The sequence below is a fragment of the Saccopteryx bilineata genome, chromosome 3, assembly GCF_036850765.1.
Source record: "Saccopteryx bilineata isolate mSacBil1 chromosome 3, mSacBil1_pri_phased_curated, whole genome shotgun sequence".
Lineage (NCBI taxonomy): Eukaryota > Metazoa > Chordata > Mammalia > Chiroptera > Emballonuridae > Saccopteryx > Saccopteryx bilineata.
The window spans coordinates 290,703,481-290,730,109 of NC_089492.1; positions in this window are offsets into that span (position 1 = coordinate 290,703,481).

Here is a 26,629-nt window from a genome sequence, read left to right on the forward strand (position 1 = left end):
GGAAAAGTTTCCTCCAGGTGGAGCTGCGCGAAGGGGCCACGCACCGGTCTGGGGGGGGGGGGGTCCGCGACCAGGATTCTTTCTTTTCCTGCCGCCTAGACCCCCGCCCCAGGCACCGAGGGAAGAAGGCACTGCTTACATTCCTGCTCAGAGCAGAGCACCTTTTGCCCCAATCCAGTCCAGCCAGGAATCCCGAAGCATCAACAGTCCTGGGCTGAGTGCAGGGCAGCCCCTGCCCAACTGCCCGAGGCCAGAGGCCCAGACTCGGGAGGGATTTCAGCAGTTAGTTCCAGGACTTGGCCTCCAGATTCTCCACCAGGCACCACTGGCTGGGCCCTTTCCTCATCCCAATACTTCCCCTAGCCAACCTGGTCAGGCTGTATTTGCAAGACAGTGACCAGTAGAGGAAAGACTCCTGATGGGGAACCCCAGTTCCCCAAGAGAAGGGACAAAACTCACCCTGATGGCTGACCTGCTGACTCCTTGAAAATCCTCAAAGTCCCGCTTTCAAACCTCCGTGCAGGGGTGGGGGAGTGCAAACCTGGGCCTTAAAACCTGTTCCAGGGAAGCTCTTACCAGGCAGGTGTGGACTTGGGGTCAGAGAAGGGGAGGTGGGGTTAACTAACAGGTGGCTTGATCTCTGCCTGTGCACCACCCAGCTATGCTCTGGAATCCCCCACACACACACTGGGAGGGGCAGCTGGGACCTGAGGGTGCCAGCCCAGCATGGCTGGCACTGTGGCCGCCCAGGCAGGCCCTTCACCCCTGGACCTCCAGGACTTTGAGGCCTACAGGAGTCTGCTGTGCCCACCCTGGGGGACGAACGGGCAGCGAGTCTCCTGGGAAGACACCAGAGGAGAGAGGCCGGAGACAGGGATGTGCGGTGGGAAGGACCCAAGTGTCCACACGGACAGGCCAGAAGCCCCTGGTTGCTAACCTTGGGGTCCTGGGCGTATTATGTAACCTCTCTGACTCTCACTTTCATTTTCTATAAAAAACGTGCTTGGCTTGGCTTGGTTTGTTTTCCCTTCCACACGGAGATTCTAACGGGGACGAAATGAGAGGGGCTCTCACATCGTGCCACTGTTGTGGTCCAAAGAAGCACCCGTCTGAGTCGGCACCTCACCTGCCCCTGGTTAGTCCTGGGTCATCATCCCCTGGAGGCCTCTCACTGACCAGCTGGAGGACAGTTCCCTCTTAGGAAAACAGGGAGGTCCTGGAACAACAGGCAGGGCCCAGGAGAGTAGGATGCCCACGCGGCTGCCACCTAGCGGGACCGAGCGGGAGTGCTGCAGCAGGGAGGCCCTCCCACAGCCGCCAGAATAACCCTGGAGGAGGCCGCAGGGCCACATGGCCCAGGGCTTCCTGACCCTCTCTGTTCCACGGACCCCCTGGGGTCGCCTTGTGCCCCCCTGCGGACACCATCTCAGAACTCTTCCTAATGCATGCACTAAAGTGCACAGAATTATTAGGAAGCCAATGCATGATTAAAATGTTAATAAAACTGATTTTTGAGATAGCAATACATGCTTTTTATTTTATTACTACATTAATGACTCGGCAAACCAAAACAAACAAACAAACAAAAAAACATCATAACGTGAGTGTTGAGATGGGCAGCGGTCCTATTTTGCGACACCCTCCATCTCAGGGATGTGACAAGATGACAGCTGACAGTCAGAGGTCCTGTCGGCCACTGCTGCCTGTCCCCTCCATGTTCTAGTAGAAGGGAATGTTAGGTTTCCGTTACAGTTTGCAAAACTAAAGATGTGATTTTGACCCCCAGCCAAGTGTAAAGAACACCCTTGAGTTCTATCCACCTGCCGTGGGGGTCCCAAGACCCCAGGTAGGAAGCTGGGGCTCAGGACACAGCCAAAAGGAGCATCCTCTGAAAACACAGCTGGAGCTAAGCTGTGACAGTCGACAAAAGGACAATAGCAGATGCGCCCCCAAGTGTGTGCACACAGCTGGCTTCTTAAGGAGGCCCCTCCCACACCCAGGCGGCCTGCGGGCCAAGCGTGGTTCCAGCTGGGGCACACTCCTGTCTTCCTGCTCTGGAGCGTGGATAGCTCCTGTCCAATCCGTCCACAGAGACCAGAGACCGCCCTCCTCTTGTTATTTTGTTCTTATTTTTTGTCTTGATGGAAACATTGTCTTTTTTTTTTTTTACCTGCTGGAAAATAATGAAGCCCGGCTTATATTTCACTGTTAGTGTAACTGCTTTCCCTGTGCCTTGACAAGCATCTCGAATTTGGGGCCAGAATTGGGAGGGTGAGCATGTCATCCAGAACACAGCACACACAACTCACACTCTCTCTCTATCTCTGTTGCACACACATACACACACACACACACATGTCAACAGCGGGTGAAAAAGAGAAGTTTTCAGATGTCCCCACCACCTCGTGCCCGGCCCTGTTACCCCTCACTGGGAGAAATCTGTGCCCTGGCCCCCCAGGAACACCCTCACCCGGGCCCTGCCCTGTATTCCCAACCAAGCGGTGGTCTGACTCCTGCAGGAGGTCCACCCACTTTGAGGCTCTCTAGACCATTTACCTAATGGCCTTCTCAGACCTGACTATTTTTAAATCCCAGCCAAAGCCAAATTGAACTGCCATTGTTCATTCTTCTCCCGTGGAGGCAAGTGTGTCTTAAGCATGACATTTGATTAAGTAGCTAAGTTTGTGATTTTAAATAAAAGGGAAAATGCTGATTGAAATTATTGTACGTCTCTTTAAAGTGGTCAGTCGCCCTCTGATCTTCCCTGTCCCCTGGTCTGGCTAGCTTCCCCCCACACACACACTAATACTTGCATGAAGTGATGGGAGGTGGGGAAGGTGGGAACTCCAGGCCCCTTTTCCTTCCTTCTCCCAGCAGGTTAGGTGCTCAGATCTTGTAGTTTCTCCCCTGCACCGGAGGCGGCCCTGGGTGAGGCAGCCCAGCAGCCACCCCGGCTGGGTGCAAGGGCCAGGCATCAGGGGCAGAGGCCGCAGAGAGCCGCTTAGACCACTCCCCCCAAACACACATGCACACACACACGCACACACGCACACGCACACACGCACACGCACACACACACGCACACACGCACACGCACACACGCACACACACACACGCACACACGCACACGCACACATGCACACACACACGCACACACGCACACGCGCACACGCACACGCGCACACGCACACGCGCACACGCACACGCGCACACGCACACACGCACACGCGCACACGCACACGCACACACGCACACGCACACGGACTCACAGGACCATGACCCTCAGCCCAGGGCTGGGAAGAGAACATGTCAAGTCTCACTCAAATACAGGAGTGATTCAGAGAGAGAAGAAGGGAGTCCCAGGCTGGCTGTGGGCAGCGCCGTCTCTCTCTAGAAGCTGGCTGACAACGTGACCCGGCCTGGCATGGAGAAAATCCCACGTCTCGGGGCCTGTAGGGATTCTCTGTTCCCGCAGCTCTTCCTCTTCTATTCCCATGGAGAAGGACTCACTTGCTTTGCACGGTAAAGTGACACCGTTTGAAGGCAGCCCTTCCTCGGCACGGTGGGGTCAGGAGGTCCAGGCATGGAGCCAGAGGGAGGTCAGGGGCTGGGTGACTGACCCGGGGGTGGGCTGGCTGCGGGGCCCAGGTGAGTCCTTCCATCTTCCCGTGACTATGGCCGGGACTATCTAGTGCTGTGAGTGGTTCCGGTACGAGGCAGTGTGGTGGTTGCGTTAAAGGTCACTCAGCGAGCGATGAACAGGCTTGTCTCTGTTGTGGGGCAGGTAGAAGGAAGGAAGACCACTGGTGGGGGAGCCCAGGCAAAGAGCTGGGACAAGGTGACTGACTTGGAAAGAAGATTTCCTCCCTCAGAGTCCTGAAAACTCCGCCTCGGGAGAGGAGAAGGTGCAGGAACGGGGGCCAGCCGGCACGCAGGCCTCACGTGGGGCTCTAGGCTGATTATCTGGGTATTAGGGGCGAGGAAGGCAAGAGGGGGCAGGAAGTAGTCGTACAAATAATGCTAGGGATGAGGAACAGGCCCGCTGACACCAGAAGGCCTGACTCCGGCTGAGTGGGAGAAGGGAGAGGATGGCCCAGCTTGCCGACTGAGCCCCGAGCATGTGCAGTGAGTGGATGAGGCTCCCTGGGGACCAGTATCTCCCGGGAGGAGCTCAGGGAAGGGTCTGACCCGGGAGTAGTTGCTGCTATCGGCTGATCCAGAGACCCTTGGCTCCAGGCAGAAAAGACAAAGTTGGACACCAGTGAGTTTCCACTATGGATGTCTCTTCCCAATCAATTTATAAACCACATCGGTCAGCAAAGGCAGGATTACATTGTATCAACAGATAGCCCCCAGGGCTGGGTGGCCGACTCCAGCGCAGCTTGAATTCTCGCTTGTGCTCTTAACCACCAGTAGCTGCCCCCCGCCCTGCGGCACGCCATTGCATTCTGGGACCCCACCTGACAGAGCCGCTCTTAGGTGGACATCCCCATCACATAGCACAAGGCAAGGAGTTTTGATAAGACCTCCCACGGCCCTTAGAGTTCTGCTGGGAAGGAGCACATGTCACTTTAATGCCCATTTCAACCATCCAAAGCAAGTGACAGGGTCAGGCTGACATCAGTGGGGTGGAAAGTATAAACCTCACACAAGGAAGGGCAGGAGACACTTTGAACACCCACATAATCTTCTTTACTTACCTGTAGGTATCAACAATTCAAGAAGATTGTTTGTACCTGGCTCTCACTGAGCCTCTAAACTTGACCATATCAAAACCCCATGAAGGAAGTATGTTGTCTGCCAAGCATGCTGAGTTTCCATACCTATTGCTGCCTCTGAGCTCTAGGTGGATCCTTGAATATCAAGGTCAGTATGATTCTGATCTCTCCACTTTCTTACCTCTCAACAGCAACCGGGTGGTGGAGGGAATTGGCTTAACGCTAACAAGAAAGATGGTCAGATAATGTATCTTTGAGGGTTGTATTTCTCTCTGGAGGGGAGAGCTGTGATTAGTCAAAATAAATTATCACCGTCATCATCATGAGCATCACCATCATCACATCATCACCATCATCACTATCATCACATCATCATCATCACCACCATCTCCATCATCACCACCACCATCATTGTCATTATCACAGGAACCATCATCACCACCATCATTGTCATTTTCACCGTCATCACCATCAACACCACAATCATCCCCATCCCCATCCCCATCATTTTTAGAAGTTCTGTTGGTGCTCAGGATCTACTGAGAAATCCATTCTTAACAAACCGAAATAAAAAACCAGCAGATCCTTCCCTGGCCTCCTTTCTCAGCCAGGAATTGTCAGAGCCCATCTTCCTCAAACAGCCGCTTAGGTGGCATCTTGACTGCTCACAGCCAATCTAGAGAGTAATTGAGCAGAAAAGCCACTTCCTCTAACAATGTCTTCTCTGAGCTGTTATCCCCGAGCTTGAAGAGGCTTCCGGAACACACCACGGAGAGAGGAAGACATGTCACTGGTCTAGTGCCCCTGGAGCAGGGCAGATACCCAGCTGGCTCATCCAGTGTGGTCTGAAATCCACCCTGGTCTGTAAGCATCCACCACCTGGTGTGTTCCTAGACATCTGCGATCTCGCTGAATCCCTGGAAACAACGCAGAGAGGCGGGCGATGTCATCCTACCCGAACTTAATGCATAGACTCTTGATTACCATGGCAGTTCGGGCACCAAGACGGAGTGTGGCCACAGCCGCAGAGCCAGGCCAGGCTTCTGGGCGAGGACCTGAAGCCAGGTGGGCAGTGGCGGGCACTGGTTCCAGCTGGTGTGAAGGGATTTCAATATTGTCACATTCAGCAGGCTGCTGGGACTCAGGCCTGACCACTGCATTTGTGTACAGGGTTCAAGGCCATGTCCGGGATCCGTCACAGAGGGGAAGGGATGCCTGGCTGATCCAGCCCGGGCCTGGCCAACGCCTCAGCTTTCTTTAGTGTAGCACACGGAGGACGCCAGAGAAAGCCCCTGCTCACCCCATTTCGCCCCCCGCCCCCTGAGTGTGTTGAAAGCACAGCCCCTGGCAGGCAGCATGGGTTCAGAGCAGCAGTGTGCAGACTCTGCCCGTGGTTGTCCTGGGCCACGTTGATCCACATACAGGATAGCCTGTCTCTGCTCATCAACGCGGGCCCTTCATTTTACCTTCGCAATTGCGCTTCTATGAAGCGTCCGTTTTTTACTGAGTCCTCTAGGAAACTAGGGAATGTGGCTGAAGTTCCACCTCCTATCCAGCCTTCCTTTCTTCTTTACTCACAGAACTTCGGTGGTGGAGGGGGTGACAACTGTGCCCCGCCCAAAGTTCATACGTTCCAGCGTCCCTTGTACCTAGGGTGGCCGGCCCGTGACTCAGTTCTGGCCAAGGAGACGGGAGCAGAAATGGGTGGATGGGACTTCCAGCAAGTTCTTCAGGCAGGGTTGACCCTTCAGCACATACCTTTCACCTTCGTTGTTGGCCTTATTCCTTGCCTGGAATGCAGGCAGGATGCAGGGGTTGGAGCAGCCATATTGTAACCATGAGGTGATGAGTGTGAGGCAGGAAGGTGAACACCAGGGCAAAGTACAGGAGCTGTCAGGGCCCCTGAAGACAACGTGGACGTCCATGCGGACCACGACTCACCTGCCTACCTGCGGACTCCCCGTTAGGCAAGGAACGTAAATCTCTCACTGGGGCAAGCTACACTGGATGGCAGTGTTCTATAATTCTCAGCCAACTGTGAATGAACTTGACAGAGTGGCCAAGCACTCCCCTGCCAGGCTGGAAAGACTCAGGTGCAGGCCTCGGTTTCCACAGGGGTCTCAACCTTCTAGGGAGGAGTTTTCCTACCTCCGCTAGGCTGTTATAATTGAAGAGAAGGCCAAGATCAATCTGGAATTGAAGCGTTCAACGGCAGCGGAGCCGACGGTTTTAAATGAAGTCTTCCCGTCCTGCACTGCAGGTACATCCCGACCTAAGCCTTCCTCACCAAGGGGCAGCGTCACCCCTCAAGCTGTGTGCCTTCTGCCTTGGTAGGGGGTGGGGGAGGGGGAGCTCCAGGAAACTTGTCGTCCCTTTGTGGTTCCAGTGTTGTAGGAAATGTCACTGAGTGAGGAGGTGACACGAGTTTCCCGGGAGACAGGCACTGCTGGCTTCGGGCTTGCTGTCTGATGCTCCGAGTTCTCCTTTGTTGCCGGAGCCAACGGGGAGGCTGTCGGGAGACTGGGTGGGGATTGGTGGTGGCCACAGCAGGTGCTCACAAGCTCCGTCCAGCCCACGGCGTCCCAGACGGGCAGCAGGAGCTCCTTTCCTCCAAGAGACAGGACACAGAGACCCATCCAGGGTGCTTTCTGAGGTGCACCAGCATGAGACCCTCCTCCCTGCCCCTCCTACTCACCCAGGAAGACAGCCCCCAAATCAGCATGGACATTTGCAGCCCACAAAAGGAGGCTTATGGGAGTCAGAGGGGCACGTTTTTGTTGGTTTTCTTTTTTCTTTTTCTTTTATTCTTTTTAAAAGTAATCCCAATGCTATCCCTGGCCGGTGGCTCAGTGAATAGCATTGACCTGGCATATAGATGTCCCAGGTTCAATTTCTGGTCAGGGCACCCTCTCCTTCCTTCCCTCCCTCTCCCCCTTCTCTCCCTCTTCCCCTCCCCCAGCCAGTGGCTTGATTGGTTCTAGTGTCAGCCTCAGGTGCTAAAAATAACTCAGTATTTGAGTATCATCCTCAGATGGGGTTGCCAGGTGGATTCAAGTTGGAGTGCATGCGGGGGTTTGTCTCACTATTTCCCCTCCTCTCACCTAAAAAGAAGAAGGAGAAGGAGAAGAGGAAGAAGAAAAATCAGCTTGACCAGGTTGTGGCGCAATGGATCGAGTGTCAACCTGGGGTGTTGGGGACCCAGGTTTGAAACCCCAAGGTCATCAAGCTGAGCGTGGGCTCATCCAGCTTGAGCCCAAGGTCACTGGCTTTAGCAAACAGTCACTGGCTTGGCTGGAGCTCCCCTAGTCAGGGCACATATGAGAAAGCAATCAATGAACAACTGAGGTGCCACAATCATGAGTTGAAGCTTATCTCTTTCCCTTCCTGTCTGTCTGTCTGTCTGTCCCTGTCTGTTCCTCTGGAAGCCCTGGTAGTCAGGGACTCAAAAATGAGCATTGGCTTAACCCTTTCCCATGTACGAACTTCTGTTCAGGGCTGAAGACAGACAGAACAGACCAGGGTCCAGCCTGCCAGGCACAGAGGGAAGGAGAGGGAGCCACTGGTCAGAGCTGGGACGGCAATGGGCCAGAGGCGCCAAAGCAGAAACACCAAATGCAAACATGGCCACACCGGATAGACCCTGCGGTCCTGTTGTGGAGAAAGGCAAAGCGTCTCAGACAAGACACACGCAGCTCTCACAGAAAAGCGAAGACCGACACGTGTGCCTTCATTACAACTGAAGACTTCCGTTCCTCAGAAGATCCTCACGGGAATGGGGAGAAGACACCCCCATCATGTATGGCTGAAAGCGCTTCAGGGTCAGCACGTGTGCACTCGTGAAAGTTCTCACCAGCAGCTGCCAGGGTCGATGACGTGTGGAGCACGAACAGAGATACAAGAAAAGACACTTCAGAGAAGAAGAAATGCATGCGGCCAATAAATATTTGAAGAACCAACCTCCTCGGGCATCAGGGCTCGTGGAGAACGGGAAATGCCAGAAGAGGACACACGACATGAGAGTCCCCACGAAGCTAAAGCATCGCGTTTGGGATTACAAACACTGCGTTCTCACGTGTGCACGTATGTAGGCTGCGACTGCCTCCAGGGGAGGAATGGCAGGCTACGACCCCGGAGGAGTCTGGGCATGCGAAGTCATCCTTCTCGTTCCAGTGCTCGGGGTGGGGAGGGGCGGACTCGTGTGAGTTTCTGACATTGATGACAATAAAGAAAGAATACAAATGACCAAGGACAGCAACCACCATGGTCATAAATAAAGGGAGGAGGCCCTGTGGGGGTGGCGGGTCACGAGGGGAGACTCAGCGTTCATCAAGTTCTGGGTAAGAGTGACACCGCCCACAGGAGCCTCATCTGCAGGTGGGGCCCTGGCCCCTTGCTCACATGGAGGTCCCCAGTGCGGCCCCGTCGATAAGGATGGAGCATTTCAGAAGAGACCCGGCCGGGAGCCTTGCCTGAGCCTCTAGAAATCAGAAGCCCAGCACCTCTGCAGCCTCTGGCCACCCACTTGGCCGGACTGACCACTTGGGTGCTCACCGAGTCCTCAGACGGCAGGCGTACTCTGCTACTGCTGCTCCCCGCAGGGTCAGGAGAACATGGGGGGGGTCAATGGTGGTGGACAAGGACTTGACTCGGAGGGGTGAACACACAATACCGCGTACAGAGACGTGTCATCGGATTGGGCACCTGAAACCTTATATTTCTGTTAACCAGTGTCATCCTAATAACTTCAATTTAAAAAATAAAAGTCACTCATCTTATTAATGAAAACAGACACACAAAAAAAGCCAGTGAACGCAGCTCCCCAGCATGGCCCCGCTGTAGACTCTACTGGACTTTTTTTTTTTTTTTCCGAAGTTAAAAGCGGGAAGGCAGTCAGACAGACTCCCGCATGCGCCCAACTAGGATCCACCCGGCATGCCCACCAGGGGGCAATGCTCTGCCCATCTGGGGTGTTGTTCGGTGGCGGCTGGAGTCATTCTAGTACCTGAGGTGGAGGCCACAGAGCCATCCTCAGCACCCGGGCCAACTTTGCTCCAATGGAGCCTTGGCTGCAGGAGGGAAAGAGAAAGACAGAGAGGAAGGAGAGGGGGAGGGATGGAGAAGCAGATGGGCGCTTCTCCTGTGTGCCCTGGCCAGGAATCGAACCAGGACTCTCACATGCTGGACTGATGCTCTACCACTTAGCCAAACAGCCAGTGCACTGGACTGTCTTTTCTTGCCTAACTTAGCACCTCTGACCCGTGAGGGTGTGGGGCAACCCCTGGGATCATTTTCTTTGGGGCCCATGGGACTCTCCTAGCCCCCCACCATGGGCACAGACCAGGACGGGTCGACCCTTGGGGGATGTAGTGTGGACACTCCTGTTCTTTCCGGGTCCTTCCTCTGGTGGGCATGCACGGGGCATCTCTTGCCTGGAGGTCACGCCGCCAAGGCTCTGTGCCTTCTCTTCTCCAGGACGACTCGTCTCCCTGCAGCTGACAAGGACAACCACTGCCGCACGTCCTGTGACTGCCCTCACCGGCACAGCTTGCCTGGCAGCGCCCGTGCTCCCGGGAGCCATGGAGGAAGAGTTAGCTAAAGGCGGAGGACAACTGGGCAGGAAGGACATCCTACATGATGGGGACGGCGTTCCGCTCCCCTCCCGACCCTTTCCTCCACCCGGGCGTTGGTGACACCATCGTCTGAGGCTCTCTTACTGACCTGGCCCATGGGCAGGGGTTTCCCTTCATTTGGGGTGGAGCAGAGGCGGCCACCTCCCGGGGCCAGCGGAGCAGCAAGAACACGTGATCCCCTAGCTGCTGTGGAATGTGTCCTGGATTCTTAACATGTTGAAATCCATGGTGGTCTCAGGGGCCCCTACCATGTGGCACTAAAGCACTTCTTCTGGACCTCCCGAAGGCCCAGGGCAGAAGGAGAAAGCCCACAGAGGGAGGTAGACCTCGCCAGAGCCCGATGTCTGCATGGGCCGCCTCCCTCCACCTGGCAGCATTTCCTGAGGAAGGGCACAGATTGGGGTTTGAGCACCAGGAAGAGAGGACTAATTAGCCCTCCCCCAACTTCAAAAACAAAAGCGCTGCCCAGGACGAGGACTGTGACATTGTTACCGTCATTACCGTCCTCTGGTCACCGGGCTGCGCGTCCTTTGATCCAGAACTTCAAAGCGGAATGCTTTCTAAGGAGACTGGCTATTCATGTGTACCAGGGAGCAGCAGCCTTTGAAAATGGAGCTTTCAGACGCTTGATGGAAAAACCTCTGGTTGCTACCGAGCATGACTAATGGAGCAAGGAAGTCCATGAGAAGGCATGTGTCTGTTAAGTGGGGGTCTGGACACAGATAGCAGAGGCAAACGATCTCTGCACGCCGCAGGAAGTGGAGCCTTCGGCGTCAACACTTCTGAAAGTCATGGCAGCCCACTTTGACCCCCTGGCACCCACCACCTTCCCTGGAGCCCGGGCTTCCATCAGCAAACAAGGATAAACCAGATCTGTGCCCAGCAGAGAAGTGGGGCCAAAGTCAGGCTCTGGCCAGACTGCATGGGCTCAAACCCTAGCTTTGCATCAGAAATTTTGGCTGTGTGTCCTTAGGCAAGTTACTGACCCTTTCTGAGCTCCTGTCAAAGGATGGTAATTATAGTTTCCACCTCTGGGGGTGGGGGGTGGGTTCTAAGTATTCTCTGAGTCATCATGAGCCCAGCCCTTGGAATGCTGTTTGGCGCGTAGTCGGTATCCAGTAAATCACGGTGAGTGACGGCCACGGTGATGTCACCTCCTGGCTTAAAATTCAACAACGGCCACCAATACGATACAGACCCTTGGCCCAGCTGGCAAGGCGGGTTAGGGCCTGAGCCTGCATTCCCCTCCGGGCATGGCCCTCAGCACGCACCACCCCGCTACCCACCCGGCAGTGCCTCCTTGCCCTGAGCACCCAGAGCTCTGCACCGTCCCCCTTGTCCTCAGGCCTCTGCGTTGACTGGTGGTCCCTCTTGGGAAGAGCCTCCTCTTGGCATTCCTGCCCCTTGGCTGGCCTGCCCTGGCCCTTTAGGATGTAGTTCAGTGTCACCTCCCCACCCCCCAAGAAGTTTTCCCAGCATCCCTGTGGGATGAAACATCCTACCTGTGTGCCCACGGCACCCACACGTCTATCCCTCCCCACCTTCCTCCTCTGTTTTCTCCCTTCATCCTCACCCGCGTCGTCATCACCCTCATCTTCGGCTCCTCCTGCAGGACCGTCGCTTCCTCCAGAATAGGGCAGAACAGGAATGGGCCGTCCTTGTAACTGGTCCCGGCCGCACCCAGGGACCACGTTGGGAAGCCCATCCGGGCTCAGCCGGAAGCACCCAAGCCACCCCTTGGGCTTGGTGCTTGTGAACAAAGCAACGTCCGCACATCTTGGGGAAGCTTTTCCCCTTTCACCGGGCATTTCAGGGGGTCACACAGCGGCAACATAGAGGGGCCACTCCTCACCTGACTCACCAAGGGCCCTGAGTAGCTGTGGATTGAGGAGATGGAGAGGTTGGGAGACAAACGGTTGGGTAAGTGGGCAGGTGGGCAGCGTGGGCACTCGGGAGATGGCTGGAGCATGCTTCTAAGACTGTTTCTATCTAGAAGGAAACCCTTCCCGCCCCGAGTCACCTAACAGACTTGCTCTCCTGGGTCATCCTAGGAGCCTGGGACAAATGAAAGGACATCACTTCTATGGATGCTCCAACAAGCAGACAGCCCCTCTGAAGGTTGTTAATCATGACAGATTCGTTCCGGAAGCACGTTACGCACAAGCATTTTGCTAAGCATCAGGCTCCGTCCCTCTGGACTGCAATCTTGTAATCTGCTTGAGGACATGGACATTGTCGGCACCAGTCACCTGGTCCGCTCCTCCTGCCAGGGGGCCCTCAGCAGCAGCCCTGGGCTCCTGGAGGCATGGGCCAAATGTTTGCGGGCGAGTCTGACAAGACAGTAGTTTCTTGCTGTTGTGGTTTACAGGATGACATTCCTACAATGGCTGCCCCGATGACCAACTGCTATGACTGAATGTGTTCCCCAAAGTCCTAAGTTAAAGCCCTAACCCCCAAGGTGATGGCATCAGGAGGTGAGGTCTTTGGGAGGTGCTGAGAGTGGAGCACTCATAAATGGGATTAGTGCCCTTATAAGAAGAGACAGAAAGCCTGACCAGGTGGTGGCGCAATGGATAAGGCATTGACCTGGGACACTGGGGTCCCAGGTTCTAAATCCCAAGGTCGCTGGCTAGAGCGCGGTCTCACCAGTTTGAGTGCAGAGTGGCTGGCTTGAGCATGGAGTCATCGACATGACCCCATGGTCTCTGGCTTAAGCCCAAAGGTCACTGGCTTGAAGCCCAAGGTCACTGGCTCGAGTCCAAGGTCGCTGGCTTGAGCAAGAGGTCACTGGTTTGGCTGGAGGACCCCTGTCAAAGGCATGCATATGAGAAGCAATCAATGAACAACAAAAGTGCTGCAACCACAAGTTCATACTTTTCATCTCTCCCCCTTCTTGTCTCTGTTTCTGTCTCTCTGTTTTGCAAAAAAAAAAAAAAAAAAAAAAAAAAAAGGGAGGTATGATGTCTCCCTGGCATGTGAGGACAGAGAGGAGACAGCGTCTGCAGGTAGGAGGGGCCTCACCAGACACCAAACCTGCTGGCACCTTGACCTTGACTGCCCATCCTGCAGGGCAGTAAGCAAGCGGTACATGTCTGCTGCTTGAGCTGCCGTCCTAGGTAGCTGTCACAGTGCCCGAGATGACTGGGACCCCCGCCCCCACTGGCTAAGAGACCGCTAGTCCCTCGTGGGAGCCCTGCCTGTGCCCGTGGCCCTGCCTGTGCCCAGGGTACTTACCCACGCTGGCAGTCTGGGTGGGGGGGTAATCATTTCCAGTGGGGTCCCTTTCCCTCCTCTGCACATCCCCGCCTGCCTTCAAATGTTATATTTAAATGATGAAGCGATGAACTGTTTTATTTCCTCCAGGAGCTGACAATTCCACAAAATAAAGAGATTTTAATTTAGAGTGGCACAATAAAAAACCCTGTCTGTTGCTGTGAAGTGCAGCAAGGAGGCTCTGAGGAGGCCCTGGGGGTTGGTCGCTCGGCAAACAGGGAGGCTCCCCACTCAGCGTTGGGGTGCAGGTCCATTCTGGCCTGGCCCTGTTTCTACGGAGCCTGCCATGGCCCCAGACAGCGACTCTTGCCTGGCCAATCCCCCCCCCCCAGCTCTGCTTACACTGGGATGCCTCAGACTCTGCATTAGTTCATTAGAGAGGTCAGAGCTGCTGTCTGGGGGCAGCGTTTTCCATGTCCGGCCTGTCCGGGCCTCCAAGCTGGCCAGTACCCCTGCCCAGCCAAGGACTCTGACTTGTCTGCAGGCTTGCTCGCCTCCTGTCCCCACAGAGCAAGCTCCAGGTGCCTCGAGCTCACCTGGAGGAAACCAGCGCGGGGCTGCCCAGGACCTGCGGCCCCGAGGGAAAGGTGAGGTTGAAGACGCTGTGTCCAGGCCAGCCACCCCTGCCATCCGTCCCCCAGACTCACTGAAAGAGTGCCCAAAGCAGATTGGTTACCGGGGGTCGGTCCCAGCCCTGTGGCCCCTCCCGGGCCCCGTGAGCAGGCCCAGGGGACACTGCCTGAGCAGCTTGGTCGGGTGGGCGCATCGTGGGTGCTCAATAACAGCAGGATCAGCGAGCGCCAGGGAGGGGGTGGCAGGTTCCCAGAAGACGCGCAGGGTATTAGCTCCCTTACAGACCCAACAGCACGGAGGGAGGGCTGTGGGCTCGCCCCCTGTGTACCACTTTCTGTCACAGAAGCGCCTGGCATTCAAGCTCGTCATTAACTGCAATGGGTCTGTCTGGACGGCTTCCTGTTGATAATTCGGACAAATTGCCCTGAATGCTCTCAGCCCATGTCTGCGTGGACGGCTCGGGGAGGTATTGATCCCGGTCCAGGGTGAGCGAGGGGGAGAGCCCGCGGGTGGCACTCTGGGGACAAGGACGGGAAAGTGACCTGTCTCAGAGTGGCAGAGGGATCCCGGTCCAGGTGGGGCTCCAGCCTCTGCCAGCTGGCTATGCGCTCGCTGGGTGGCAGGAACACAGGAGGGAGCCCAGCCCGAACCTGCCAACATCTTCCTGTCGCTGGGTTCTGCCCCACTGGCAACCAGAGCCGGGTCTCGAGAGAGATGAGGGGACAGGCAGAGATACTGGTTGCAGGGGAGGACCGAGGGCCACACGTGGAGGGTGGCAGCTGCCCCAGGCCTGGGCGAGTGCTGAGGAATCCGTCAGGGAGAGCAGGGGGTGTCTGAGACCAAGGCGCCTGATGCCTGCTAAGGACCCTCTTCCTGGTCCACGGACAGTGCCCTCTGGCTGAGTCCTCACCTGGTGGAAGGGGTAAGGGAGCTCCCCGGGGTACTAATCCCATTCAGGAGGGCTCACGGTCCAATCACTTCCCAGGGGCCCCCACCTCCTGGTTCCATCCCACTGGGGGTTAGGGTTTTGGCATAAGAATTTGGGGGACACGGACATTCAGTCTATAGCAATGACCTTGGTCCCAGTCCACCCCCATCGTCCTGGCCCCTCAGCAAACATTTGCACCAGATTTTTTCGTTGTCAGACTGATCCTTATGGTGACGTTCACATCAAGACAGGCCCCTGGCTTCTGTGCCCACCACGTAGGAGATGCGTGAGTGAGTTATCTTAACTGGCCTCACGGTTTCAGCTGGAAGAGCCCCAGTGACGACCAGGTAGGCTCGATCTCCACACTGTTCACGGCCAGCGTCCGTCTCTCCTCCCTCCCACTGAGGACAACCCGTGGGTCTGGCTCAGACAGGGCTGGCAGTGAAAGCTACTTCCTCTGGCCACGTTACTGCTCCACATCGGCCCCAGCCAACCTTAGTGGACAGCCAGCTGTGCCGTGGCCCATGCCACTACCTGGAAGACCTCAAAGCCGCCAGGCGGCCATCGGTGGGATCAGTGGGTCATAATAAGCCCTCATGCGTGAAACCTGGTGGGGACAGAGGTGAGCAGCCCTGCCCAGGAACACACAGACTGGCAGCGGCTGGCTTGCTCCGGACACGGGGTGACCCTCGCCTTACTGTAGGGGCAAATGGGCAACTGAGTATTTACTTCATGGTTTGTTAATGCTTCTTTGAACTTTGTAATAGACCCTTCTGGAAGCAATGAGCTAAAATAATGAAAGTACACATTTAATAATAATTTTTAAAAAGCTATTACTGAACTTCCCTTGGTCACTGGAATTCTGCTGGAGTGGTAGTTTCCTCCCAGGGCTCGCTCACGTTGTCCACCAGCCCTCGGCCCCCAGAGAGGACACTGACCACGCATCTACATCCAGCGCCCGTCCTCATGGGAAGAAGATGTTGTCTCAAGACAAGGACTTACTGCGTGGGGCTGCAGGAGGGCTCCTGCCCGTCGTTCTAACAAGGCATGGTTTTTCTCATTTGGAGTCGCTGCTCTGCATGCAAACTCTGTTTGCTCAACTCAGATGCTAAGTTTTCCTGTGCCTGTGTGAAGGGGACAGCCCTGGGATGCTCAAGGGACCACCAGCCGAAGAGGATTTTGCAAGCTGGTAAAGGAAGCCAGTGTCACACGATAACATCGGAGACCTCACGGTAGGAAATCAGGGAATTCCAAGAACAGCTCGATGTTTTTAAAATCCAACCGATGAACTAAAAATATAGCGTTAGCATTTCATTCTGTCAGAGACAAAAACACCTGGGACGATTGTGAGCATTATGGCAAATTTAGTTGAAAAAAAGTTCCACATTGAAGAATAGAAACTTTCCCTGTTTCATTGCAGTGGTAATGTGCCTGCGTAGTTGATAAAAGTTCCAGGTTAAAAACGATGTACTTACAGGAGGGAACTTACGGAGCAGGCAGACATACCAGTACATTAGAAAATGGGTTGGAGGTGGGGGTCACACCTGTTCAAAACTGTGTCTAACAATGGAGACAATCTAACCATCCAATCATAGAAATGGTAGTCAAAATTGACAAATGCCTGGTAGTCATTCAATTAGAGTGTGTTGCAACATTTCGTGACAAGCAGTTATTGAATGAAGAGACCCCTTTCATCGCGGCAACACGCACTTTCTCTGTGGCTCACCTTTAATAAGATGCCAGTGATGTTTGTGCTTTTGAAAGGCTTCTTTCTATGTCGATCCGAGTGTCCTACAATGGCATTGAACCCTTTTGTAAACAAATCTCCTGACTTCTGATTGCCTCAAATACTTCCGTGGCCTCAAATTATTCCGAGCCACAATAACCAACATCCTCAGCTTTGGGGGAACTTTGAGAAAGTGGCAATTATTGGTGACAAAGCTTGCAAGCAAAAAGACGAAGATACTGTCCCAGGACAAGCAAGGGAGGGAGGGGACAAACGGAACGGTGCTGGTTCCGGTGGCACATAGGACTTCGTTTAGAAATTGTATCTTGGGCTTTGGAGTACCTCAACGAGCAGAAAGCACCTTTTCACGAAGCCCTGCATTTAATTAAACAAATTTCTATCCTGTGCTCAAAAGGAACACCGTGAAAAGATCCACCACTTTGCCTCCATCTAAATTTAGAGTGAAACGCTCAAGAACATCACACACAGAAACGGCTTCAAAATAAAGACGACTTATTTCGTGTGTTTTCTTTTGTAGGCGCCTTTGTCAAAGAAAGCTTCTCAGAGCAGAGACAACAGCTCAGCCTCTGTAAATGCACTCGGGGTGAAATACTTACATCTTTCGATGTGGGGGAAGAAAATAACTGTGAACTTATCATCTGCAGAGCGGAATCTGCTCCAAGCGTAGCAGGGACCCCCGGCACCTGCAGGGAGAACATCTTGTCTCAATTAAAAACGCTAGGAACTAAGAGAGCGGAGTCGGTGTCTAAGGTGTCCACAGTGTCAAGTGCAGCAACAGCAACAACAGCAACAAATGCAACTTGGAAGGAGGGCACTAGCAAGTTCACGGAACAGTTTACACGTGAAGGTTCCTGTTGAAAGACGTTTATTCCTCAGAAACATTCTAGCTCCTCAGAAAAATTCCAATGAGTCTAACCCATATATTAAAAAACCTACTTATCACTCACAAAGTACTTGGGAAACTATCACTTTATTTTTAGTGCTCTTATTTCATGGTGAAACGTGTCCCAGTTTGGATGACAGATTGAACGATCAGCCCGCACACCCTTCAAGCCCGTCTTGCACGGAGGTTTTCAACCCTTACCGTCGGCTGGAAGCTTATTTTAACCTGGCGGTGGGCAGCCCGAGGTCGACGTTGTTGTCCTTTTTAATCAAGGCATCATTTAAAGCACAGTGGAAGGCACACATCTTGGGTGGACCATTCAATATGCTGTGACGTGTGCATATGGAATGTTTGCCTTCACTCTGGAAAGTTCTTTTGCCCTTTGTCGTTAATGCCATCTCTCCACAGGTAGCCATTCTTCTCATCTGAACTGGAGGGACCTGTGTCCGGACCCCAGCTCACTCGGGGATGAGCTGCGCACAGTGACGAGGGAGGTCCGCCTTCCAACATCCCGAATGCTGGCCATCCATCTGTGGAATGGAGTGCCAGCACTGTTGAGGGATGTCACGAGCTGGAAAGGTCTCAACACTGTGTTGGGCATACAGCGGCACTTATTAAAGGAGAGCACAGTCAGGGATGTTTGAGGGTGGGGAAAACAGGCTCCTCCCAGGGTGGAATTCCATCCCCATGGAGTACTTGCTCTGCTTTACCGGGTGTCCTACCTAGGTACCAGGTGTCTTGTCTGCCAGGTGTCCCACCTAGGTACCAGGTGTCCTGTCTGTCTTCCAGGTGTCCTACCTAGGTACCAGGTGTCCTGTCTGTCTTCCAGGTGTCCTACCTAGGTACCAGGTGTCCTGTCTGTCTTCCAGGTGTCCTACCTAGGTACCAGGTGTCCTGTCTGCCAGGTGTCCCACCTAGGTACCAGGTGTCTTGTCTGTCAGGTGTCCCACCTAGGTACCAGGTGTCCTGTCTGTCTTCCAGGTGTCCTACCTAGGTACCAGGTGTCCTGTCTGTCTTCCAGGTGTCTTACCTAGGTACCAGGTGTCCTGTCTGTCTTCCAGGTGTCCTACCTAGGTACCAGGTGTCCTGTCTGTCTTCCAGGTGTCTTACCTAGGTACCAGGTGTCCTGTCTGTCTGCCAGGTGTCCTACCTAGGTACCAGGTCTCCAACCTAGGTACCAGGTGTTCTATCTGTCTGCCAGGTGTCTTACCTAGGTACCAGGTGTCCTATCTGTCTTCCAGGTGTCCTACCTAGGTACCAGGTGTTCTATCTGTCTTCCAGGTGTCCTACCTAGGTACCAGGTGTCCTATCTGTCTTCCAGGTGTCCTACCTAGGTACCAGGTGTCCTGTCTGTCTTCCAGGTATCCTACCTAGGTACCAGGTATCCTATCTGTCTTCCAGGTGTTCTATCTAGGTACCAGGTGTCCTATCTGTCTGCCAGGTGTCCCACCTAGGTACTAGGTGTCTCATCTGTCTGCCAGGTGTCCCACCTAGGTACCAGGTACCCTATCTGTCTGCCAGGCATTCGACCTGTCTTCCCCTGTCTGCTTTAAACTGCCTGTGATCTCCCTTCTTCAGACAAAGACTTGGGGCTGTCTCACCTCCCGGAATTTTGTCTTTTTCCCTGACGATCCAAGAGGGAGCCTTGTCCGCACCCCCATGCATGTGTCCCCACCCCAACCCCTCCCTGTGGCCCTTGGCACACAGGCACTAGTTACCCTGTGAAGGTCAGCCCCGTGCCCCCTTTGTTCACTACCCCTGTTGTCCCAGGCACTCACCTCAGCACTCGACACAAACTGGAACATGCCAGAGAAGGGAGCCTCAGCATAATGGCTAACTTGCCTTCGGCCACGCAGCTGGAAAAGACCCAAGTTGGTGGGCTGCCCTCACCGTAATCAGTTAGAAATACTGCATGATTTGGAGCATCCATGAAGGGCTGTTCGGCAAATGGAATGGGAAACCATCCTTCATGGTGAGCCTTATTTATGTCCATTTTATAGACAATAAAACAGAGGCTCAGAAAAATGAGGCCGCCCACAGCAGCCAGCTAGAAGGTGCTAGAACTGGACTTTTGAGGGTGGCTCTTCCGGCTCTGCCTCCTGGGCACCTCCTGCTCAGGCCTCGGCCTTCACTGGGCTTCTCAACCAGCTGGGGATGTTCCTCTGGCCCCATCCCCGGAGCCCAAAGCCAGCAGGCCGACCTGTGGGAATTGCCCGTTGGGGAGTCACCAGGAGATTCTAATGCAGGTGCCTGTCAGCGCCGTGCTGCTGGCCACGTCAGAACCCCACCCATCTCGGTGGCTTGACGTCACTAACCCACGACTCTTGCGTGAACCTCCGTGACCACCACAGGGACAGAGAATGAGGGCTCACACCTCCTGCCCCCCGACCCTCAGCCCTACAGGGAAGGACGATGGGAAGCCGTGAACATCTGTGCCCCACAGTGCAAACGTGAGAGGCTATTTTTACCTGAATGTGCGCTGGAACGTGTCTGACAATGTATTTATAACGGCCCGAGAAGCTCAGCGAGTAGCAACCACCTTGAGTGACAAGGGAAATTGTTAGAAATTGTTCCCTGTAAAAATAATGAGCCCACTAAAATGAGCCAATCAAAACAGCCTCCTGATGGCTTCCTGCGCAGCCAGGTGTGGCGGGCAGGGGGGTGGGGAACACTCTTTCCAAGGGAACATGAACCTCCCTAACCCACATGTGTTGGCCTCAGTTTCTGACAGGGGGTCTGGGCGGGCAGGGGTTAGGGTGGCTCTGTTTCTGGACACAGCTGACCCCTCGGCCAGCAGCCCTGTCTCCTGGGCACAGCCCTGGGTGAGCAGGACAAGCAGGGGGACCCAGAACGAGGCTCAGGGAGTTTGCACCATCATCTGGGGACAACCCAGGTCCGAGTCTACACTTGAGGCCAGCCCCCTGGGAGGGTCCGCCACCCCACCAAGGTGCTCAGCCTCCCCCTCTCAGGATAGCGTAACCCATATCCCCACCCCACCCACTTCTCCGGTGCAATCCAGCATCCCCTGTGCCAGGAACATGCTGAACCTCTGTCACCTGGCTCCATGGCTTGGCACAGATGCCAACATTCCTCAGGCTGGCGTCTCCCCTGCCCAGAAGGGAGAGGTGCCTCTTTAGCATCTGGATGGGGCCAGCCCAGGGTGTGACCAGAACTCACGATGGCTGGGTCTGCTGGCACAGAGACCTTCTCGGCTCTATGTCCCGTGTCCGTGCTTCCCAGGTGCCTGGAGCTGTGTGAAGTTGAGAATAAGTGCCCAGAGCCTGAGTGTGGGATGAATGAATGAGCCACAGTGCTGAGCGTGCACACACACACATGTACACACTGGCCACTCTATAGTCATGCACTGAGCGTGCACACACACACGTATACACTGGCCACTCTATAGTCATGCACTGAGCGTGCACACACGCACACATACACACCGGCCACTCTACAGCCACACCTTCTACACAGCATAGTATCACCATCTCCTCCCCTTCCCTGCTGGCCCCCCGAGGTGCGGTGGCTCCTCTGAGGATGCCGTCCTGTTTCCCTTGTCCCCACTTCTATCCCCGGCCCAGGCTCAGGGCTCATCAGCTCTTCCCTGACCACTGCCTGGTCTCCCTGCCTCCCACAGACCCAGTCTAAACATGGCACTGCTCTCTCTCTAGCTCTGCTCTGGCTCCCTAGTGCCTGAGCAATGGAGGCCGAGCCCCTCTTCAGCATGCAGAGCCCGCCATGGCCACGTCCACCCTTCCCTTCCTCCACAAGCGTCACACGGTGCATCGGACCTGCCGCTTCACCACCGTGCGTTCCCGCCATGTGGCCACGTGCCAAGTTGTTTGTTACTTTGGCCTTTACTCTCGCTGTCCTCTCTATCCCCAATGCCCATGCTTCCTGCCCACCCTACAGGCCCCCACTGCCCTACATTCTAGCCATTGTGGAAGACCCTGTTCTGGGGCTGGTGCCTCCAGGCCCCTTCCCCTCTTCTCCTACGGACACAACCCCAGCCCCTCCAGGGGCTCCCACGGCAGGTGCCTTGGTGCATGGATCTGGGCTGCGTGAAGGCCCCTCACCACCCCTGTGCCCCCCATGGGGTCCTCTCCCCCTGGGCCTGTTGCCCGTGTGCTCAGGGAGTGAGACTGGCAAGTGCCTCCCTGCAGGGCACGTTGGTGGGGGGGGTGCCTTCCTCAGGCCACGCTGAGCCCACACAGGACCCAGTTAAAGGAATGCAGTCCACAGGGCCTGGGCATGCTCTGCTCCCCTCATCCCATGAGGGAGGAACACGGGGAGCAGGTTGTGGCCCTGTCCTTCTGCAGGTGCCTGTAGGTGTGGCAGTAGAGTGGCCGGTGTGTACGTGTGTGTGTGCATGCTCAGTGCATGACTATAGAGTGGCCAGTGTGTACATGTGTAGGCCCTGTCCTAAACAGGCAGCCCACATGTAGAGCTGACATACGTCTGTGTATCTTGGGCCCCAGGACCCTGCTGGCTCTGCTGCACCCCAAATTGCCAAGAAAGGGGCCTGAGGCAAATCCACCTGGAGGCCGGGTGGGGGAGGGGGTGGGTGGGGAGGGGCTGCCTGCTCCCAAGGGTTTAGGCTAGGCTGTTCTTCTGGGTCCTGATAGGCTGCTGGCCGCTGTCCTCCCCCACAGGTCCTGGTCACAGGGATCAGCACTGACCTGAGGCCTCTCCTCCCCACACTCCCAGGCCTCCCCCCCCCCCAGGTCTATGCTGGCCCCCACCATCCACCCCCAGGGCTTTCTCTTCTAATTGACTGCTGGTGCAAGGACAGCCTCTCACCTTGTGTTTCCTTTATTGGAAAACAAAGGGAAGACCGTTCAGACGTGAGGGAACAAAGTCAAGTGGATAATAAGACAGCTACCAGGAAGCCCATCTGAAGACAAAGCCGCCCTGATTAGCCGCTGGGGGTGAGGAGAGGGGCCCCCTGGTGTCTGAAGTGGGTTTTTTTTTTTTTGTCTGGGCTTCTGGAATTGCAGTGTAAATTCTTGGGCGTGTTTCAGCCCGTTTGATGACCGCTGGGCTGAAGCCAGTCTGCAGCGTGGGGAGGGGGTGCTCCACAGGGCTTCAGCATCCACTCCTGAGGGCTGTCATCCTCGTCTGAGTGGCACCTGTATTGTGTCGTCTACAGTCCACTCCCCTCTTTAGGTGGAGGGCACCCACATTTTCTGCAGGAAGTCTTACCCCCTGTGGTTGACCGGCTCCAGCCAGTCAGCCACCCCCACCCCTTGACCACCGGATCCACCATGGGAGTGCACAGGGCTGAAGCCAGCCCATGTCGGTGGCCTGGCCATTTTCTAGGTGGGAAGGGGGCCAGACTCCGGTGTCTCCCAGGGGGTGGGCTAAGCAAGGACATCCACTTGTGTAAGGCCAGTAGCTACGGTCACCATCACAGCTGCCTGGCCTGTGCTGGTTCACATTGGATTCGGACAGACGGTAATGAAACAACGGAGCCAAGAACTGACGGGCCATTACATTTAATTCTAGCTTGCACCCAGCGGATGAGAAATACTGTTGGTCAAATAAGTTTACAAATATGATGTATATGTTTGCTCGCTTATAGTTTGAATCGGGTGTGGGGGACAGGCTGTAAGCAGGCAGGGTCCTTAAAGCCTAAGGCTTAGATTTAAGACTAAGCCTTTCCCACCCTTTTAATATTTATACTAAGATCTTTACAAAACTGAGCTTTCCCCCACACCCTTGACTGTCGCATGATGTGGGGTGGTGCACTCTCATGAGGAATCCCATTATGCCTCAGATAACTGACTTTGTATCAGAGACTTCCTTGTTTGTATATTGGATTAAAGCTTTTGACTTCTACACTATAAAATGGGGCAGAGGAGCCCACGCTGGAGGAGAGCAGAGAAAGGCCACTTGGAGGAGAGGAGAAGCCGCCGAGATGGTGGAGTGCTGAAGGAGAAGCCAGTTTGTGCAGAGAGAAGGAGATGGGGAACAGAGGTAAATAAGGCTGGTAAGGTAGAAACCTTTGATTCTAGGAAACTCAGATGAGCCAGTGGCTTTGGGAGCCCTGAATGGAAAGGAAAGTGTTTTCCCACTGTGTGTATTTTCTTGCCCACTGGGTGCGAGCTAGAATTAAAAAGGTAATGGTCCACCAGTTCTTGGCTCCGTTGTTTCTTTACCGACTGTCCGAATCCAATGGGAACCTGCATGTGAATGACCACGATGGTGGCTCCTGGCCATACACCAGGGGGATGGTCAGCCTCAGAATGAAACTTCCTGAAGGCAGTGAGGACCAACTATGTGAAATCAGGCCTGGGAGGCTGTGGTGGGTGGGACTGTGTCCTCCCCAAAATTCAGGCCCATCTGCACCTCAGAATGGGAGGTCTTTGCAGATGGAATCCAGTAAGTCCAATGCGGCTAGTGTCCCTATAAGGAGAGGAGGGGACACTCAGAGACGCACAGAGACTGCAGTGATGTGGCCATGAGCCAAGGATTGCTGGGTCCGCCGGAAGCCGGAAGAGACCAGGCAGGACCCTCGCCCGTGTGGCCACCAGAGGGAGCGCGACCCTGTGACACCTCCACTTCGGACCATCCCGAGCCTCTCGCAGCCAGGACTGTGGAACAGTAAACCTTTGTTATTTTAAGTCTCCGGGTACAGGTGCTCTGCTGCAGTGGCTGCTGGCTGGAAAGGGTCCCCGAGATGCTGTGTGCTGAGGTTTTCCCTCCTCGGGGCTGTGGGGTCAGGACAGCTCGTGGCTGCCCTGCGGGGTGCTGGCCAGTTTGAACTGAGGTTTCGGTGGTTTTGTGACTAAAGGATTCCTGATTGACACCGTCTCCAAAATAACGGAAGCCGCACGTCAGGCCGGGCAGGAGCGAGGAGCATGTGTGTTTTCCCAGAAACACGAGGAGCCCAGAGCCGGACACCCCGCACCCAGGCGCCCTCCTGGGCCCAAACGGTGACCCAGTGAGACCCTCCTGCAAGGAGCTCCTGGCTCCAGGAGAAGGACAGGGACACAGCCAACAGAACCGAAACGCAGGTCCCTGCGGAAACACCCCTGAAGAGAGTCACGGACGGCTGGACCCTCTCTGGCCAGCGTGACCCGCGAAGGCTGTATTTTGAGAGTAATATTTAACATGAGAGAGATGTTTCAATGCTTCAGCTGAACTGATTGGGAAAAATATAAATATATATGTATAATTTTTGTGGAAGATACTAACATGCCATATGTCCCTCCCACTTAGATTAGCAAAGCGCATGAACAGGAGTTCCTATTGATGGAGAAGGAAGTGGCTCCTTTCCTGCTGCAGACAGCCCGGGCCCCTTCTCTGAGGGTACGGCTGGACGTGATGGCCGCTTCTTGGCCTCCCCTGGGAAAGGAGGCAAGGCCAACATCGTTGAGTGTGTCTGTGTGAGCACACGGGCTGTCACCTTCGGATCCAATGTTTACACCTCGACGGGAACCACGTTACCCGCGTGTTTCAGCTCAGGAAGTGACTCCGAGCAGTTAAACCACTTTCCCAAGGGGACAGCGCTGGATGGAGCTTGCACGCAGCAGCACCGTCTGGTTCTACCGCTCACGCTTGCTTTTCCTAAAACATTGTTTCCAGCAGATCACGCTTTATTCCTAGAGGGGAGGAAGAACCAAGAGCCACTCCCCTCCCTGCTGTGCCTGCGCTCCTGGCCTGGCTGGCCGTGCAGTGGGCAGGAGGTCTGGGCAGAGCCGGCACACGGGGAGGACCGAGTGGGGTGCCTCCCCGCCCTGCGTCTGTGCCTCCCGCGCCCGTCTTGAGTTTGCTGACACTTCCCACAAAAACCTACTGCGGGAAGCGGGTGCTCAGGAGACGTGTTTGCATCTTGCCTTTCCAGCGAGAAGAACAAAGTAACTGTTCACTTCCTCTCTCTGCAGGAGCTCGGAGCTCCAAGGAGGGGAACGGAAACGCATCAGGGTTGCCGAGGGTCCGTTCCTCCCCATGCCTCGGTGGGACAGACAGACTTTAATTTTTAATGTGGCTTTTCCCCCAGGGACAATCCGCGCCCACCACAGCTGGACCTGGAGGGGCAGTAATGAAAGGAAAGGGGCCTCTGGGAGGGAAGTCACTGAGATCAGAGGAAGGCATGGGTGCTGTGGGCCGGAGGAGCCCGCCAGGGGGAAGGCAGGCAGGCAGAGAAGGAAGTCTCAAGGAGGAAGGGAGGCCGGCTGGCTGTGCTCACGGCCACTGAGAGCTCTCACGTGGGCAGATGAGCGCCTTCCACGCAGCCCAGCGGAAGTCCTTGGCAACCTTGAGAAGGTTAGTTTTTAGCGGCGAGGATGGAATTGACCAGGTGCCAGACAGGTTGCGGCTGATGAGAAGCAGGAAGAATTCCTGGAACCCACTTAACCCAGAGCTTGGCAAGGCACCTGCGCGTCAGCCCCTTCCTGGGCGTGAGTTATTACCTCATCATGCCTGGGGCTCCTCTAGCCTTGAGATCTTGTGTAAAGACCGGTAGGTGCACAAGGACCTACCCCAGCTACATATGTCCTCAATTTCACTGAGCGGTCCTTGGGCGCCCGCTTGAGTCACAGGGGACCTACATCATTAACATCACATTTCTTCCTTCCCAGTGGCCTGTTCAGCCCCTGGACCAGGACGGAGGCCTTTCAGATCTGTGATTCTCCATCATAGGGTCTCCTCATGTTGTGAAGATACCCCCAGTGACACAGCTGATAAAGGACTGTGACCCCAACATACACAAAAAACTATTAGAACTCAACAACAAGAAAACAAACACCCCAATACACATATGGGTCGAAGACCTGGACAGACACCTCATCAAAGAAGACAGACACCCTGATAGCTAATAAGCTCACAAGACGATGCTCACATCCTTCGCCGTCAGGGAAACGCAAACGAACACAA